Here is a 14,068-nt window from a genome sequence, read left to right as displayed (position 1 = left end):
CTTCAGCGCAGCAGCGACACCTAGTGGACATCGGGCGCACTACCTTAGTGGATCGCCGGAAGACCCGAATCCTCCACAGAGAACGCACCGCTGGTTCGTGAATGGACCGGGTAAGTAAATCTGCCCCAATGTGGGATTAAAACCAAACCAGTAGATCTATTCCAGAAGGAACAGACTCCCAACTGTAGACAGAGATGTTTCGACCCGGTTGGATCTCTTCAGTACAGCGTAGGGAACTGGTTTGGAGTGAGAGACTTTTGACTAGGGCCAAGAAGTGAGAGTTCTCCTTACGAAGTCTGCCAATTAAAGGGGTTTGCCCATGAAAGAAAGAATTTGAATCCCCTAGTTATGTTTACACAATAAAGATCATTTTAACCCCTTACTTTACAATTTTCCTTTTATTTTTTTTTTATTTTTTATCACCTATCCCTCAGTGATGGTCAGTGTAAGAATCCAGAGTGTGGGTGGGGTTCTATCTATGCAAACACTTTATGATTCCTCTGTGCTGTGAGATGCTGTGTGCTGACAATGTGATTAGATTATCAGTGTATAGGTTTATCTACACTTTTATTTAGCTTCTGAACATTCTACTAGTATCTGACACCCAGAAAAAGCGAGATGATGAGATCCATCAACACACAATGACACACTTCAGCTCTGCTACATCTGGGCATAACAAATACAGATTGCCTCCCTCCTCTGGATATAGACCTTATCTTATCTATAGGTTGTAGAATAAGTATGTGCACACTGCTGCTTGCTGGCAGGAAGTGTCTGTGAGTGTCTGAGCTCCTCTTCTGATGCAGGGGAAGGGCTAGAGATCATGCTGCATCCAGCAGACAGGAGATGCTATTCATGAGAAGAATCTGCCATGCCCAACCATGCCCGGTTGGATTCAGGGGCAACCAAATTCTATACACCAGGACTGATAGAGACAGGTTGGAATTATATCTGTGAAATGCAGAATTTTTTATCAGTGAATTAGAGAATGTGTTATTTTGTTTTGTATATTTAAGAATCTTTTCTTTGTGGGAATTGCCCTTTAAGGCCACCTTGTAGGCACAGGGAGACTTATAGCCATTGACGCTTCTGGGAAAATAAGTTGCCATAGCACTTGAGGCTCATTAGCATATTTTCTAAACCTGAGATCCTGCAGCAGGGTACAAAGAAGATTCTGTCAGTGCTTTATAAGGTATGAATCAGGTATATTTTCTTTAAAAAAGAAAAAGGGTCCCTCTACTGATTCTGCCATTGTCAGAATTTTCTCCCCAGAACCCACCATTCCCAAATTATCAATGTCATGATGTCTGATTCGAATCAGGACCACCATTCTGGCTTAGCTTTTGTATCCCCTTCCCAGATTTATCTATCTCTTTCTGTAGCCTCCTTTTCCATACCCCCCACCTCATCGCTCTTCCCTTTAGTGGAACCTGCCACCTTATGTCCCCATTTAGGGGACCTTTCCTTTACACCCCAGCCTTTTTATTCCACCATTTCTTGTCTTATGTAAAAAGAATGAATAAGCAGATACTCACCTCTCCTCACACTCAGCAGTGGCCTAGCTTCGTATTCTGCCGCAGCTATGCTTCGCTCAGAAGCAGCAGAGCCATCACATCTTGCCAGGCGGCATCTTCTGAACACGGCTGTGGCAAACAATGAATGGAGACGTAGGAAGCTCCCCAGAGCTCTGAGATGAAGGATGAGGGGGACAGGGACAGCCAGCGGATGAGCTATCTCCATACATTGCTTCTGTAGAGCATAGTGAGATGTGTGGATGCAGAAGGAGCTGATCCCGCTTCCTGGTCCCTGCTCTGCAGTTCTAGTAAGTTAGGGCAATGACCAGGAGGTGGGACAAGCCGGGACATTCTCCTAACCCCCTGGACAGCGCCCAAAAACAGGGACTGTCCCGCAGAATCCCGGACGATTGGGAACTATGCATATTGGGGCACATTTACTTACCAGGTCCAGTCTCGATCCCGCGGCGCGTTGTCAGACGAGGATTCGGGTCTGCCAGGATTCACTAAGGTTGTGCGCCGTTATCCACCTACTTCTTCTTCCTGGTGCATGTAAGTGCTAATCTTGCGACACAATTCTTTTTTTAAATTGCGCGGTTTGTCCAAATCTATCAGGTTATCTGACGGCCACGGCCCCCGATTTCAGTTGCGGTGCCGATGTGCCACAATCCGTTCGCGTGCGCCAAAACCCGGGGCAATTCAGTGCAAAACACCGCAAATCGGAAATATTCGGGAAAACCCGACGGAATTGCGGCCGCAGGACCCTTAGTAAATGTGCCCCATTGTCTCACCGCACCGTGACTAAGCCAGGCAGCTGCACCGCAAAAATATAGAACATTTCAATGGGGGGAAGCTTTCAATGTAGAGAGTATGCCGGGGCGGGCATGCAGCCGGGGGCAGTAGAGAGAAGGGGTAAGCGCTCTTCACCCCTCCTCTCTACTGAACCCAGCTCTTTACCTTCCCGAGCATACTGTAGTGTGCATAAGTCCGTACACATATAAGGAAATATGTTCATCTTTACAGTACGTCTGCCTTATTACTCATTCTATTAATGCTTTACACATAAATTTAATTTTAGCACTAACTATAATTATCTTGTAGTAAATAATGCTGCAAACTTGTGCCTAATACACGGTGTGCATCTGCAAATCTGCTTTCTTCTTCTACGAAGCGACTTCATGAAGGTCTTTGGTCACCAGAGGGCGAGCTAAGTACAGCCCATGGTGAGCAGCAGATTAGTATAAGCACTAATTACAGCACAGCGAGCAGCGGCCGGGACGTGCGGATGCTGACATAAGTAATATTTCCTAGCTTCTCCAGGTAGTAACGCCACTAACTCGTTTATCTGAAACTAAGTCTGAGCAATTGGATTATAGCGGAAAATCACGCTGAGCAGCAACCAATTTGTATTCTGTGCAGCGCACGACTCGTGGCAGCGTGTGGGCACATTTCTTACTACAGAAGAGAGGTCAGCTTGTTTTTGATAATAGTACAGGAGGTCCCCTACTTAAGGACACCCGACTTACAGACGACCCCTAGTTAAAGACAGACCCCTCTGCCCCCTATGACCTCTGGTGAAGTCTCTGGATGCTCTCCTTTAGTCCCAGGCTGCAATGATCAGCTGTAAAGTGTCTGTAATGAAGCATTCTTAATAATCTTTGGTCCAATTACAGCAAAAAAATATTAAACTCCGATTGTCACTGGGGCAAAAAATTTTTTTGTCTGGAACTACAATTATAAAATATATTGTGTTGACTTACATACAAATTCAACTTATGAACAAACCTATGGAACCTATCTTGTACGTAACCCGGGGGCTGCCTGTAGATCACGGCAGACAGAGAAGGAGAATTGATAAAGCCTGAGGCATTGCTTCCAGACCTCATATCAGGTTAATTCTTCCTGATATTAAAAAAAAAAAAAAAGTTATAGCAAAAAATTAGAAAATATGGTAAAATTTATATACATAACACATATTAGTCCTTTATAGGATCTGTCCATTGATAAAGTAGCTCTTAACATGTATTTATGTATATTTAACATTTTTAGGTGATATCACATGTATTGATGATATTGATTTTTTTTCTTAAAATTTGAAACTAAGAATTAACCTTGAAGTTTCTTCCAATGACCGCATGCTATGAAACCCCTACTCCACACATAACTCTCAACATAAGCTGTCTTGGTGGACAGTTTTAAAGGAAATCTACCACCAAGGTGAAGGATTGTAAACCAAGCACACTGACCTCCTGGGGTGTGCCCCCTCTGGCAGGATCTGCTCTTCTTTTAGCTTCTTATGCTGTTGCTTTTACAAAAACAAGGCTTTAACAATTATGCAAATGATCCTGAGGGGCTCCAAGCTCCTTAGATGTTAGTAGAGCCTGAAGCCCCTCAGGCTCATTTGTATCATTTAAAAAACCTTTTTTTTGTAAAAATAAGGGTATAAGACGCTAAAGGCAGCTTTACACCCCTAGCAACTAGGCATGGCTATGATGTGTCCATCAGGTGTCCACCTGACTAATCACAGCCATGCCTAGTTGCTTGGGGTGTAAAGCTGCCTGATTGGCTGGCCATCAAGCGACATGTGCGGTTTACACGGAGCTGCCAAATAGAGGATGCCAAACCTAAAGTTAGGGTCTACTTATCTCTACCCACCTCCAACTCAACCAGGAAAGCCAACAATATGTCAATTAATGTAACTTTTTATGTAATTTTGCATTTTATTTTACAGGGCAATCCTACTAAATTGTAGGATGGTTGGGAAGCATGACCCATGGACAGAAGATACCGTATATGTTGTATACATATGTTGTAACTCAATATAATGTTGAACGTGTGCTGCTGGTCCAGGATGTATCAAGGCTGGTTTATAGTAAAGACAAAAACCCAGCCACTTCCATCACTTAGAGACCTTCTCTTCTCAATTTCCAACAGATTTCCAAGATATTTTATGGAACAACATATGAGACTCATAAATAATTTAATAATTTCCATATCAGAAAAGATGATTGTGAAGTTTTCAGTAATATTAAAGGGTTTTTATTCCCAGGAATTAGGATTCCCACTTTAGTACTTTTGGTATTGGCACTGCGCTCTCCTGGTGCTTGAGGGTTCTTCTTCCTGAACAAATCGGTGGTAGTCCAACTCTTGGGACCTTCACTGATTACCTTATTTCAGTAATTCAATCAACTCAGGATCATGACTTCCCTGGTGTCAGGATCAGTGGTAGTGGATCCTCTGTACCACAGCGGACGATGACATAAGCCGACACCTGGGACCGGAGTCTAAGTGATACCCGGTTTTCACCAGAGTCCGCCACAAAGCAGGTTGGACTTATTGCAGTGTAGTACCGCCAGGTCTTTCCACAGGTTTGTCCACGGTGGCGGCTAAGGTGAAGTACAGGGTCGTCAGACAAACTTGTGGTCGGGGACAGGCAGAAGGTTGAGACAAGCAGCACAGGATCGGAGTTAATAACGGAACTGGGGTCACAATGGGAATTTGGAAAAACAGCAAAAAGCTGTGGAAAAGCTTTCTCAGTGGCACTAGGCACAAATATCCGGTGGGGAATGCTGGGAGTGGCTGGCTTTTAAAAGTTTACTGGAAATGTGCAGCACCAATTAGCCGTTTAAATCCTTGAGTGCCAACGCGTGCCCTAGGAAGCGGGGACGTGCATGGCGGGCTGCCAGGGTGGGAACGTGGACAGATAAGGCACGGAGAAGTGCTGGGGGCCGGGGGGGGGGGGGGGGCAGGTATGCCTGCGACCCGGGATGTGGGTGGCGGAGGTATTCGCACAGCGAGGGGTACAGGTGTGTCCGCGATCTGGAACATGGGTCGCGGGGGCACCCGTGACAACTGGGAATGGCAGTATAACTCATATTCAAGTGAATAGGATCTGCAGTAGCACACCTCACCTGCTACACAGAGAAGAGAGCTGGACTTCTGTCTTTTTTGTATATGTTTATTCCTGTGCTAGATGCTTCAGAATCAGCTGATCAATGTGTGCTCCAAATGTCAGACCCCCATTAAGGCCGCGAAAACTCCTTTTAGAATAGCATATGTGTTAGCCATATGTTACACTACATAACAGTACCGGCAACAACATCCCCCCCAACCCAACAACACCAACTTTATTTTCGGACTAGCCTACCAGAGGTTCTTCCAGTGGGCCCAAGCTTTAACACAATATTGAATACCAGGGCTCCAGCAGAAGACATCCTAATTTGCAGGCTATTAGGATGTTTCCTGCCAGTTGGTGGGCCAATGGTGGAGTTAAGCACAGAATAACATTTTAGGCCGCATGTTGTCCCCCCTTCATGCTGTATGTTGTACTTCTTTGATGGGATGTGTGAAACCAGCCTAGACACATTATAATTTGGCCCTTCCTAGATTGTACCAAAGCATTCCTTAGACAGTGTCATGACCAGGTACACTCGCTATTCTGCCTAGAGAACGTATTTTCAAGATGACCAGACCCATATCTAAACAGATTTATTGACATTTAAGTTCAAAAAGAGGTTTAACATCTCCCATGGCATGCACAGTCCCCGAAGTGTGGTCTTGTGGCCAACGCTAGAAACATGACAGAGAAGTAGATTCCCTCCAGCATCATCACTCAAGGAATTGGAAGTGGTCCTGCTGGAACCATCCGAAACATTCCTCTTACAAATGCTCAGGATTTATTTTAGTCTGTTTTTAGGACTCCCATGTGCCCTGATTTTAAATTTGATTTGCTGTATAAAGTGGTTTTTAGAAGTAGAAAGAATGGGCAATGGGTGACAATGATGAAGGTTTTATTGTGGGGACTATCCACAATGACTTATGTAGAGAAGTCAAGGTAAGGATCCTAGAGATGGGGCCCTCACTAGTCTGATATTTATCACATCTATTCTGTATATGCCATTATGTACACCAATAAGCTATAACATAAACCAACTTTGCACCATTTTATGACTTTAGTAATGGAGCCCACATAATCTCTGGAGGAGTTCTGTAGTACCTGGCACCAAGAACATCTCATCTGTTGATTGGGATGTGAATCCCTCTTCTAGCACATCCCGAAGTTAATCCATTAAACTGAGATCTGGGAGGTTAAGACAATACATTGAACTTTTTGTCATGTTTCTCATACTATTTCTCAACAAATTTTACAACTGGGCCATAAGGAAATACCAAACTATACTTGGTGGGCAATAATGTTGTGCGTGTTCTCCAGCATTGACTATTGATGACCTATCCTACACGTGACCCCCACACCATTAGAATGAGCTAAGCTGGAAACAGTGAAGTAGAAGCATGTATAGACAAAACCGGACAATGATAGCAAAATATTGGCATCTACTACTATTTCTGAAAATCCCTTTGTTTTGTTTGTTTATTTCTGGATTTGCTTTGAGCTTGAGCTTTACTCCAAAACCCATTGGGGGTCATTTCCTAAGGACCCGATTCGCGATTTCCTGACGTGTTACCCGAATATTTCCGATTTGCGCCGATTTTCCCTGTATTGCCCCGGGTTCTTGGCTCACGCGATCGGATTGTGGCGCATCGGCGCCGGCATGCACGCAACGGAAATTGGGGGGCATGGCCGTACGAAAACCCGACGGATTCGGAGAAACCGCCGAATTTAAAAACAAAAAAAGTGTCACAGGACACGCGCTTACCTTCACCAAGTATAGGATCATGAACTCCTGCGGGCCTCGGCAGACTTCAGCACAGCAGCGACACCTGGTGGACATCAGAAGAACTGCCTTAGTGAATCGCCGGAAGACCCGAATCCACCGCAGAGAACGCGCCGCTGGATCGCGAATGGGCCGGGTAAGTAAAACTGCCCCATTGTCATCTAAAAGCCATCCGGTCTATTGAGTTCCTCACAATGAAATCACTGCATCATAGATGAGTATAAAGCTTTCAATCCAGTTCACAGGTAGTGTCCTGTCCAGGAAATATGTGGTCCATGTGGACCAGGTGCTATGCTGTCTCCCATGCACTGCTCACAAAAACTAAGGGAGATTCAGCTTTCTAAAAGAGATTCCGCTATCTTATTTATCTTATAGTATTTGTCCTGCCGCTCCATTCACTATGTTAGGAGTACTGGAAATTGTTGATCAGATATCTCTGGCACTTCCAGAAACAGTGAATGGCAGTGTTGTGTTCAACAATTTCTGATTCCTTAGCGTCAAATGGAACAGTCAGATGCATCATCAACTTGTTGCTCCATCAATTAGTGAGAAAAGGAACCCCATTCTAATGATCAGTGGATTCCCAGCAGTTGAACCCCCACCAATCAGATTGCTATCACTTGTTCTGTTGATCAAATTTGGCACAAACCCTTTAAGGCAAAAAGTCAAACTGAGGCCCCTCAACAGTTACAGATAGCAATCCTCTTGCGGTCCTCCAAGAAGGCAACTTACTGGCCTATACTAAGGTCAGGTCATTGATTGGAGATCATTGGGGGTCCATGTATTCAATGATAGCGCTGTCCAATTGAATATAAGCTACCATTCTAGTTTTTGAGGAGAAGTCGTGTAGCCAGGTGCTATGCTATGTGTGGATGTAAAAAGGAAACTGTCATCAGTAAAGTCATTTGTACATGATGACAGGTTCCAATAGCCTCTGGCATGTTGATTTCAAATATGCCTTTGTTGTGCATCTGAAAAATTCCAGTCCTTTTTTAATTATTCCTTTAATATTACCTGGCTCCCTGTCAGCAGCATGCAGTGAGTCCTTAGGGGGAAGTCATTTTCTACATTTTCCGTGCTCCCTCCCGTCGCTTACATTAGCTCACTGCCACAAGCAATTCTCATTTGAACTGCCCCACCGGGACTCACCACCCGCTGCTGGCAGGGAGCCAGGTAATGTTAAAAAACTATTAAAAAGCGGTAGAATTATTCAGATGCACAACAAAGGCATTTTTTAAAATCAACATACCAGAGGATATTGGAATCTCTCATGATTTAAAAATGACCTTCCTGATGACAGGTTGCCTTTAAACCCTTACTTCCCAGTAATTATAGGCCATTAAGTATCACTCTTGGAGGACCCCTTTAGCTTTTTAAATCTGTAATTTAGGGAACTTAGTAATTTGTCTTTCTTCTCTTGAAGGAAAACTATTTTAGATTTCTGCTTCTCAAAGTTCACGTTCTTAACAGACTGCAGGGCGTTCAGATTTTTCTCAAAGTAGGAAAAGAAACTTTACAAAAATACATATATAGCGAAGCGAATGTGAGTTCAGTTAGGAAGTATGCGGGATTTCCTTTAGGCCTCTCAAACTTCAGCATTCCAAGCTTTTTACTCACCAGTTGTCTTAGAAACAGGTCCCTAAAGGTGTACATTGGAGACCAGCAGCAAAATACTTCATATCTTCGCTTGACTCTGCCAAGCTACCCACAGAAAGCCAGGCAGAGGCATAGACCATCAGAGCTGTGTCCTTTAATGGCAAAGCTGTGCAGGCTACAACTCACTTACAAGCTACGTAAATCATTATGAGGTAGTGATATGTTACATCCGACCTTCCTGCCAAGCTGCAAACACACATATACACCCAGGAAAACAGTACATTATTATCAGCTATGTAACCATAGCAAGTCAGGTCTAAGTAGAGTAAATAGTAGACGCTCGTCTATATACAGAAGGATGCTAACTTTTCCAGAAGCTGCTGAGTGTAACCGGGAGCTGGTCGTGGGGCCACTGTGTCACCTAAGCAGTTTGGCTTTGAGCTACTTTCAAGGGTAATATCTGCAACACCCTCGCCGATGCAATGGCGAAGGAGTGCTTGCGAATAAGCCCCATAGCATGTCATCACATCACACAGGGGACATTGCAGTGGTTAATCCTGCCTGGCAAGGCAAAAGTTAACTTTGTGTATGATGCAAGATGTGTATAAACCTATCATCCAATGTCTTGTATTATATCCTGTCCTCTGTAAGCTGAGATGTGATTGGAGGAGCAGCCACCACCTGACCAAGGGGAGATAATAAAACCCCTGGCCAGGAATGTTCTAGAGAAGTCTCTCTCAGGAGAGAGAGGAGAGCAGTCTCTCCCAGGAGGGAGAAGAGACCAGTTCCAGTCAGACCCTCTGGGTCTGCAGGGCACAAGATCAGAACAGCTAGAGACTAGTTTAGCCTAGCTCAGATGAGAAGAGAAGCAGACTGGGTTACCCCAGTCCAGACTCTATTCAGCCAGCATACCAGATAAGAGCAGGAAGAGCCTAGCCCCTGCCTCTGAAGAGTGGAGCTAATAGATTAGAGTTAGTGAGGAAAGGGGTATCATCCTACCTTCAAGGGTGATACCTGAAGCACTCCAGGACAAGCTGAAGCTTCCTATTAGGACACAGCTACCTCCCAGCCTGCCCTCTGCATCCAGGCTGGCGATCTACCTCCTGTGGCTCCCTCCAAGTACCTCTCCAGCACTCCACCATCTTGTTAAAGGCACGTTGCTGAAGTTCCTGTCGGTTCCAATAAAGAACTGTAAGTGTTTCTGTTCAACCTCTGCCTCCGTCTGGTCCCTGCTACTCCGGCTGTCACCATCACGGGCACCCTGTCCACCACACAGAGACTCATACTCTAGACACCAAAGGGTTGCCCCAGGGAGATCCGCTACAGCAGCCTCTCCCTCATCATTTCTTGCCAACACCACCCTGCTGGAGACCTGCCAGGCTGTAGGACAGCCCTCCGGTTCCCCATACCAAGCACCGTGACACTAGCGTGCTTAGGCCGCAACCGCCAGCCACTCAGGTACTGCGGGCCCACGCTGTCTCCAGGCCCCAAGAAAAGGCTAGGCCCCGGTGGGGGATGTTGCAAGTGGCGTCACGAACAGGATATATACTTCTGTGCTTTATCCTGGCACTAAAGACTGTACTTTATTAAGAAACTATTGTACTGCCTAACCCTGCTGCCATTCGGGTATAGGCCCAAGTGACTTTGTGTGTTTCACATTGAACTGTATTACTGCTGCCACGTGCTGTCGAGCTCCGCTCCAGCACTCAAGAGGACCCCTGCAAAGAACTTTGTCAGCTCTGCTACATCCGCTGCTGCCGCGCCTGAAGTATTTTACCTCAGAGACTGTGGCGCAGCAAGTAATTCCAGCCCGCCAAAACCTTCACTGGCGGGAAAACCCAGAGGCATCGCTAAGCTCCGCCCCCTGCGTGTATGGTGCAAATCCTGCCTCAGCGCGCTGTGGCGCAACAGAAAATTCAGCCCGCCACGGCTCCTGGCGGGAAAGACTCAAGCTCCGCCCTCTGGCGCGAAACTCTCCCGCGCTGCAACGCCAGTGAGATCCCACGAGGTACCTCAGAGTCAGCGCAGCCGCCATCCAGCATCAGAGAGGTTAATCGGCCATCTTGGATTTCTCCACGTGCTGTCTCCTGTCCTGCCGACATGCCGCACAGCCTCCGAAATGAAGAACCAAGTGTCGCATGGCCTGCCCACGAGCCTCGGGCACCTTCCTTTGCTGCACCACTTACTGCTGTCTCCCGTACGCAGTCTTCAATGGCGGATTCTCCACAGCGGCTGCCTCCTCCGATTCCGGACCTCCTGAGGACCACCGCGGATGTGAGTACCATGGCCCCCAGGGCCTATATCACAGTGACTGTTACTATATCTCCCTTAGCCCCGGCTGGGGCACAGTCCGGCCTCCCTGCAGAGGGCCAACATCTCCCCATAGGAGGCCCGGCTACAAAAGGGACTCTCTTAAAGGGGCCTGACCCCTTATCTAATGCTGCTGACCGTCCGGCGGAGTATCCAGGACCACCTGCTAAGAGGCCCAGGCTGTCCGGTGAGAACGTCCTGCCAGCTACAGAGGTTACCACCGCCAGCGCAACAGCGCCCCCAAGAGCTACAGGTCAGTCCAGGAACAACAATCCTTCAACTGTCAGCAATGAAGAAGTTACAGCTCCTGCGGTCATCATCATGCGCTCCACAGTGCCCCCAGCTACAGAAGGTCAGCCAGAGAAGTGCCTGCTTCCTTCCTTTGCTGAGATGCCCGCCGCCGTAGGTGACCTCCCTGCTGTTCCAGCTCCAGCTTCTGGGTGCTTCATGTCAGCAGTTCCAGTGTCTACCACCAGATGTCTTCAGGTGACGGATCTCAACACTGCTTTCTTCACCCAGGCTGATGATGTCCATGCTGCAGTTCCTGCTCTCATGCCTGCAGCCATTGCTCTTGAGCAGCAAGATTAACCCCTGATGGGCTGAAAGCCGCCTTCAGGTACTGTGCTTATTGTACATATGTATATTTATTTCTGCTATCCCTATAGAGCCAGAAACTGTCCTGAGACTCTTACCCTTATTTATCTCAGTGAAGAGATTTTCCACTATTATGTGCTATGATAGCACCCCTTCCTCTGCCACAGCAGAGATTCCTACCAAAGGACTCTGTCCCTCTACACATAGAGGAGACCCTTTGCATCTTTATTGCACTTTTCCCCACATCAAGGGCTGTGCCCAGAAGATGGACTTTGCTATTAAAGACCTTCTGTGAGACTTTTGCCAACTCCAGGGAAAAGTTGCTACTTTACTGACTTATTTTTATATTGCACTTAATGCCTTCCTTTTAGGTATGGACATTCTGCTTGCACTTTTATGCCTTTTCCTTTTCAGGTAAAGAGACATTTTATCCTGCTACCCTGAGTAGCCTACCTCCTGTAACGTTTGTAACGTTCAAGATGTGTACCCATTGGGCTCCTAAGCCAATGTGCATTTACCTACTGTTTGCACACTGTCATAATATATGTCAGTAGTCTGCATTAACCCTTTCATAGGCTTTAAAGGTTGTAGTGTGGCTGTGTCGGACCGTCTTTCTGTGAAACACTGACCGCTACCTTAATCCCCAAACCGAGGTTTGCACATGGGGGTAGTCCGTAAACTGCGGGTCCTTCGGGGACCGGGGGTGTTACAGAGCTAGCACCTGGATGCCACTCATACTATGGGTAAGGATGTCAGTCAGGAGGTACTCGTGTCGCATATGCTAATGCAATGCAGATATACACACTATATAATTGTCGCCAGGGAAGAAGTGTTGATATAACAAATATACAGGCCTTGGTGCAAGGAGTGGATTACAGGATATGACACCACACCTTTCCTACTGTACAGTTCGGTTTAATGGCGTCAGCGACCAACTGTCAAGCACTTGCATGTTTTTGTCTTAGTCCGACACCAACCCAGGTGCCTGTCTCCAGGACCATGGGCGGTTTGTCCCTACACCTCACATAGCCTGCACTTCCCAGAAGTGCCCGTATCCACCTCTGCGCCCCCAAACCATCTGTAGTCGAGCCGAGGGCGGCTCTTTCAATTGCCCCGGGGGTATGCAACACCCTCGCCGATGCAATGGTGAAGGAGTGCTTGCGAATAAGCCCCATAGCATGTCATCACATCACACAGGGGACATTGCAGTGGTTAATCCTGCCTGGCAAGGCAAAAGTTAACTTTGTGTATGATGCAAGATGTGTATAAACCTATCATCCAATGTCTTGTATTATATCCTGTCCTCTGTAAGCTGAGATGTGATTGGAGGAGCAGCCACCACCTGACCAAGGGGAGATAATAAAACCCCTGGCCAGGAATGTTCTAGAGAAGTCTCTCTCAGGAGAGAGAGGAGAGCAGTCTCTCCCAGGAGGGAGAAGAGACCAGTTCCAGTCAGACCCTCTGGGTCTGCAGGGCACAAGATCAGAACAGCTAGAGACTAGTTTAGCCTAGCTCAGATGAGAAGAGAAGCAGACTGGGTTACCCCAGTCCAGACTCTATTCAGCCAGCATACCAGATAAGAGCAGGAAGAGCCTAGCCCCTGCCTCTGAAGAGTGGAGCTAATAGATTAGAGTTAGTGAGGAAAGGGGTATCATCCTACCTTCAAGGGTGATACCTGAAGCACTCCAGAACAAGCTGAAGCTTCCTATTAGGACACAGCTACCTCCCAGCCTGCCCTCTGCATCCAGGCTGGCGATCTACCTCCTGTGGCTCCCTCCAAGTACCTCTCCAGCACTCCACCATCTTGTTAAAGGCACGTTGCTGAAGTTCCTGTCGGTTCCAATAAAGAACTGTAAGTGTTTCTGTTCAACCTCTGCCTCCGTCTGGTCCCTGCTACTCCGGCTGTCACCATCACGGGCACCCTGTCCACCACACAGAGACTCATACTCTAGACACCAAAGGGTTGCCCCAGGGAGATCCGCTACAGCAGCCTCTCCCTCATCATTTCTTGCCAACACCACCCTGCTGGAGACCTGCCAGGCTGTAGGACAGCCCTCCGGTTCCCCATACCAAGCACCGTGACACTAGCGTGCTTAGGCCGCAACCGCCAGCCACTCAGGTACTGCGGGCCCACGCTGTCTCCAGGCCCCAAGAAAAGGCTAGGCCCCGGTGGGGGATGTTGCATATCCAAAGGACGGGTTTCATCATTTGACCTCTTTACAGGTATTTGGACTTTGTTACAACAAGGTCATAAGTCCACTACCTCTCAGAGTTGTCCAGGTGGTGGTAAAAACAGACCCAGGTGGGTCAATACAACTTTAATGGACATGCGCCTTCCACATGGTCAAGAGTAGGGAGGGATAAGTTCACCCATTCAGT

This window comes from Engystomops pustulosus, chromosome 10 (assembly GCF_040894005.1).
Source record: "Engystomops pustulosus chromosome 10, aEngPut4.maternal, whole genome shotgun sequence".
Lineage (NCBI taxonomy): Eukaryota > Metazoa > Chordata > Amphibia > Anura > Leptodactylidae > Engystomops > Engystomops pustulosus.
The sequence above is the reverse complement of the archived record's forward strand: the minus strand, read 5'-3'. Positions refer to the sequence as shown.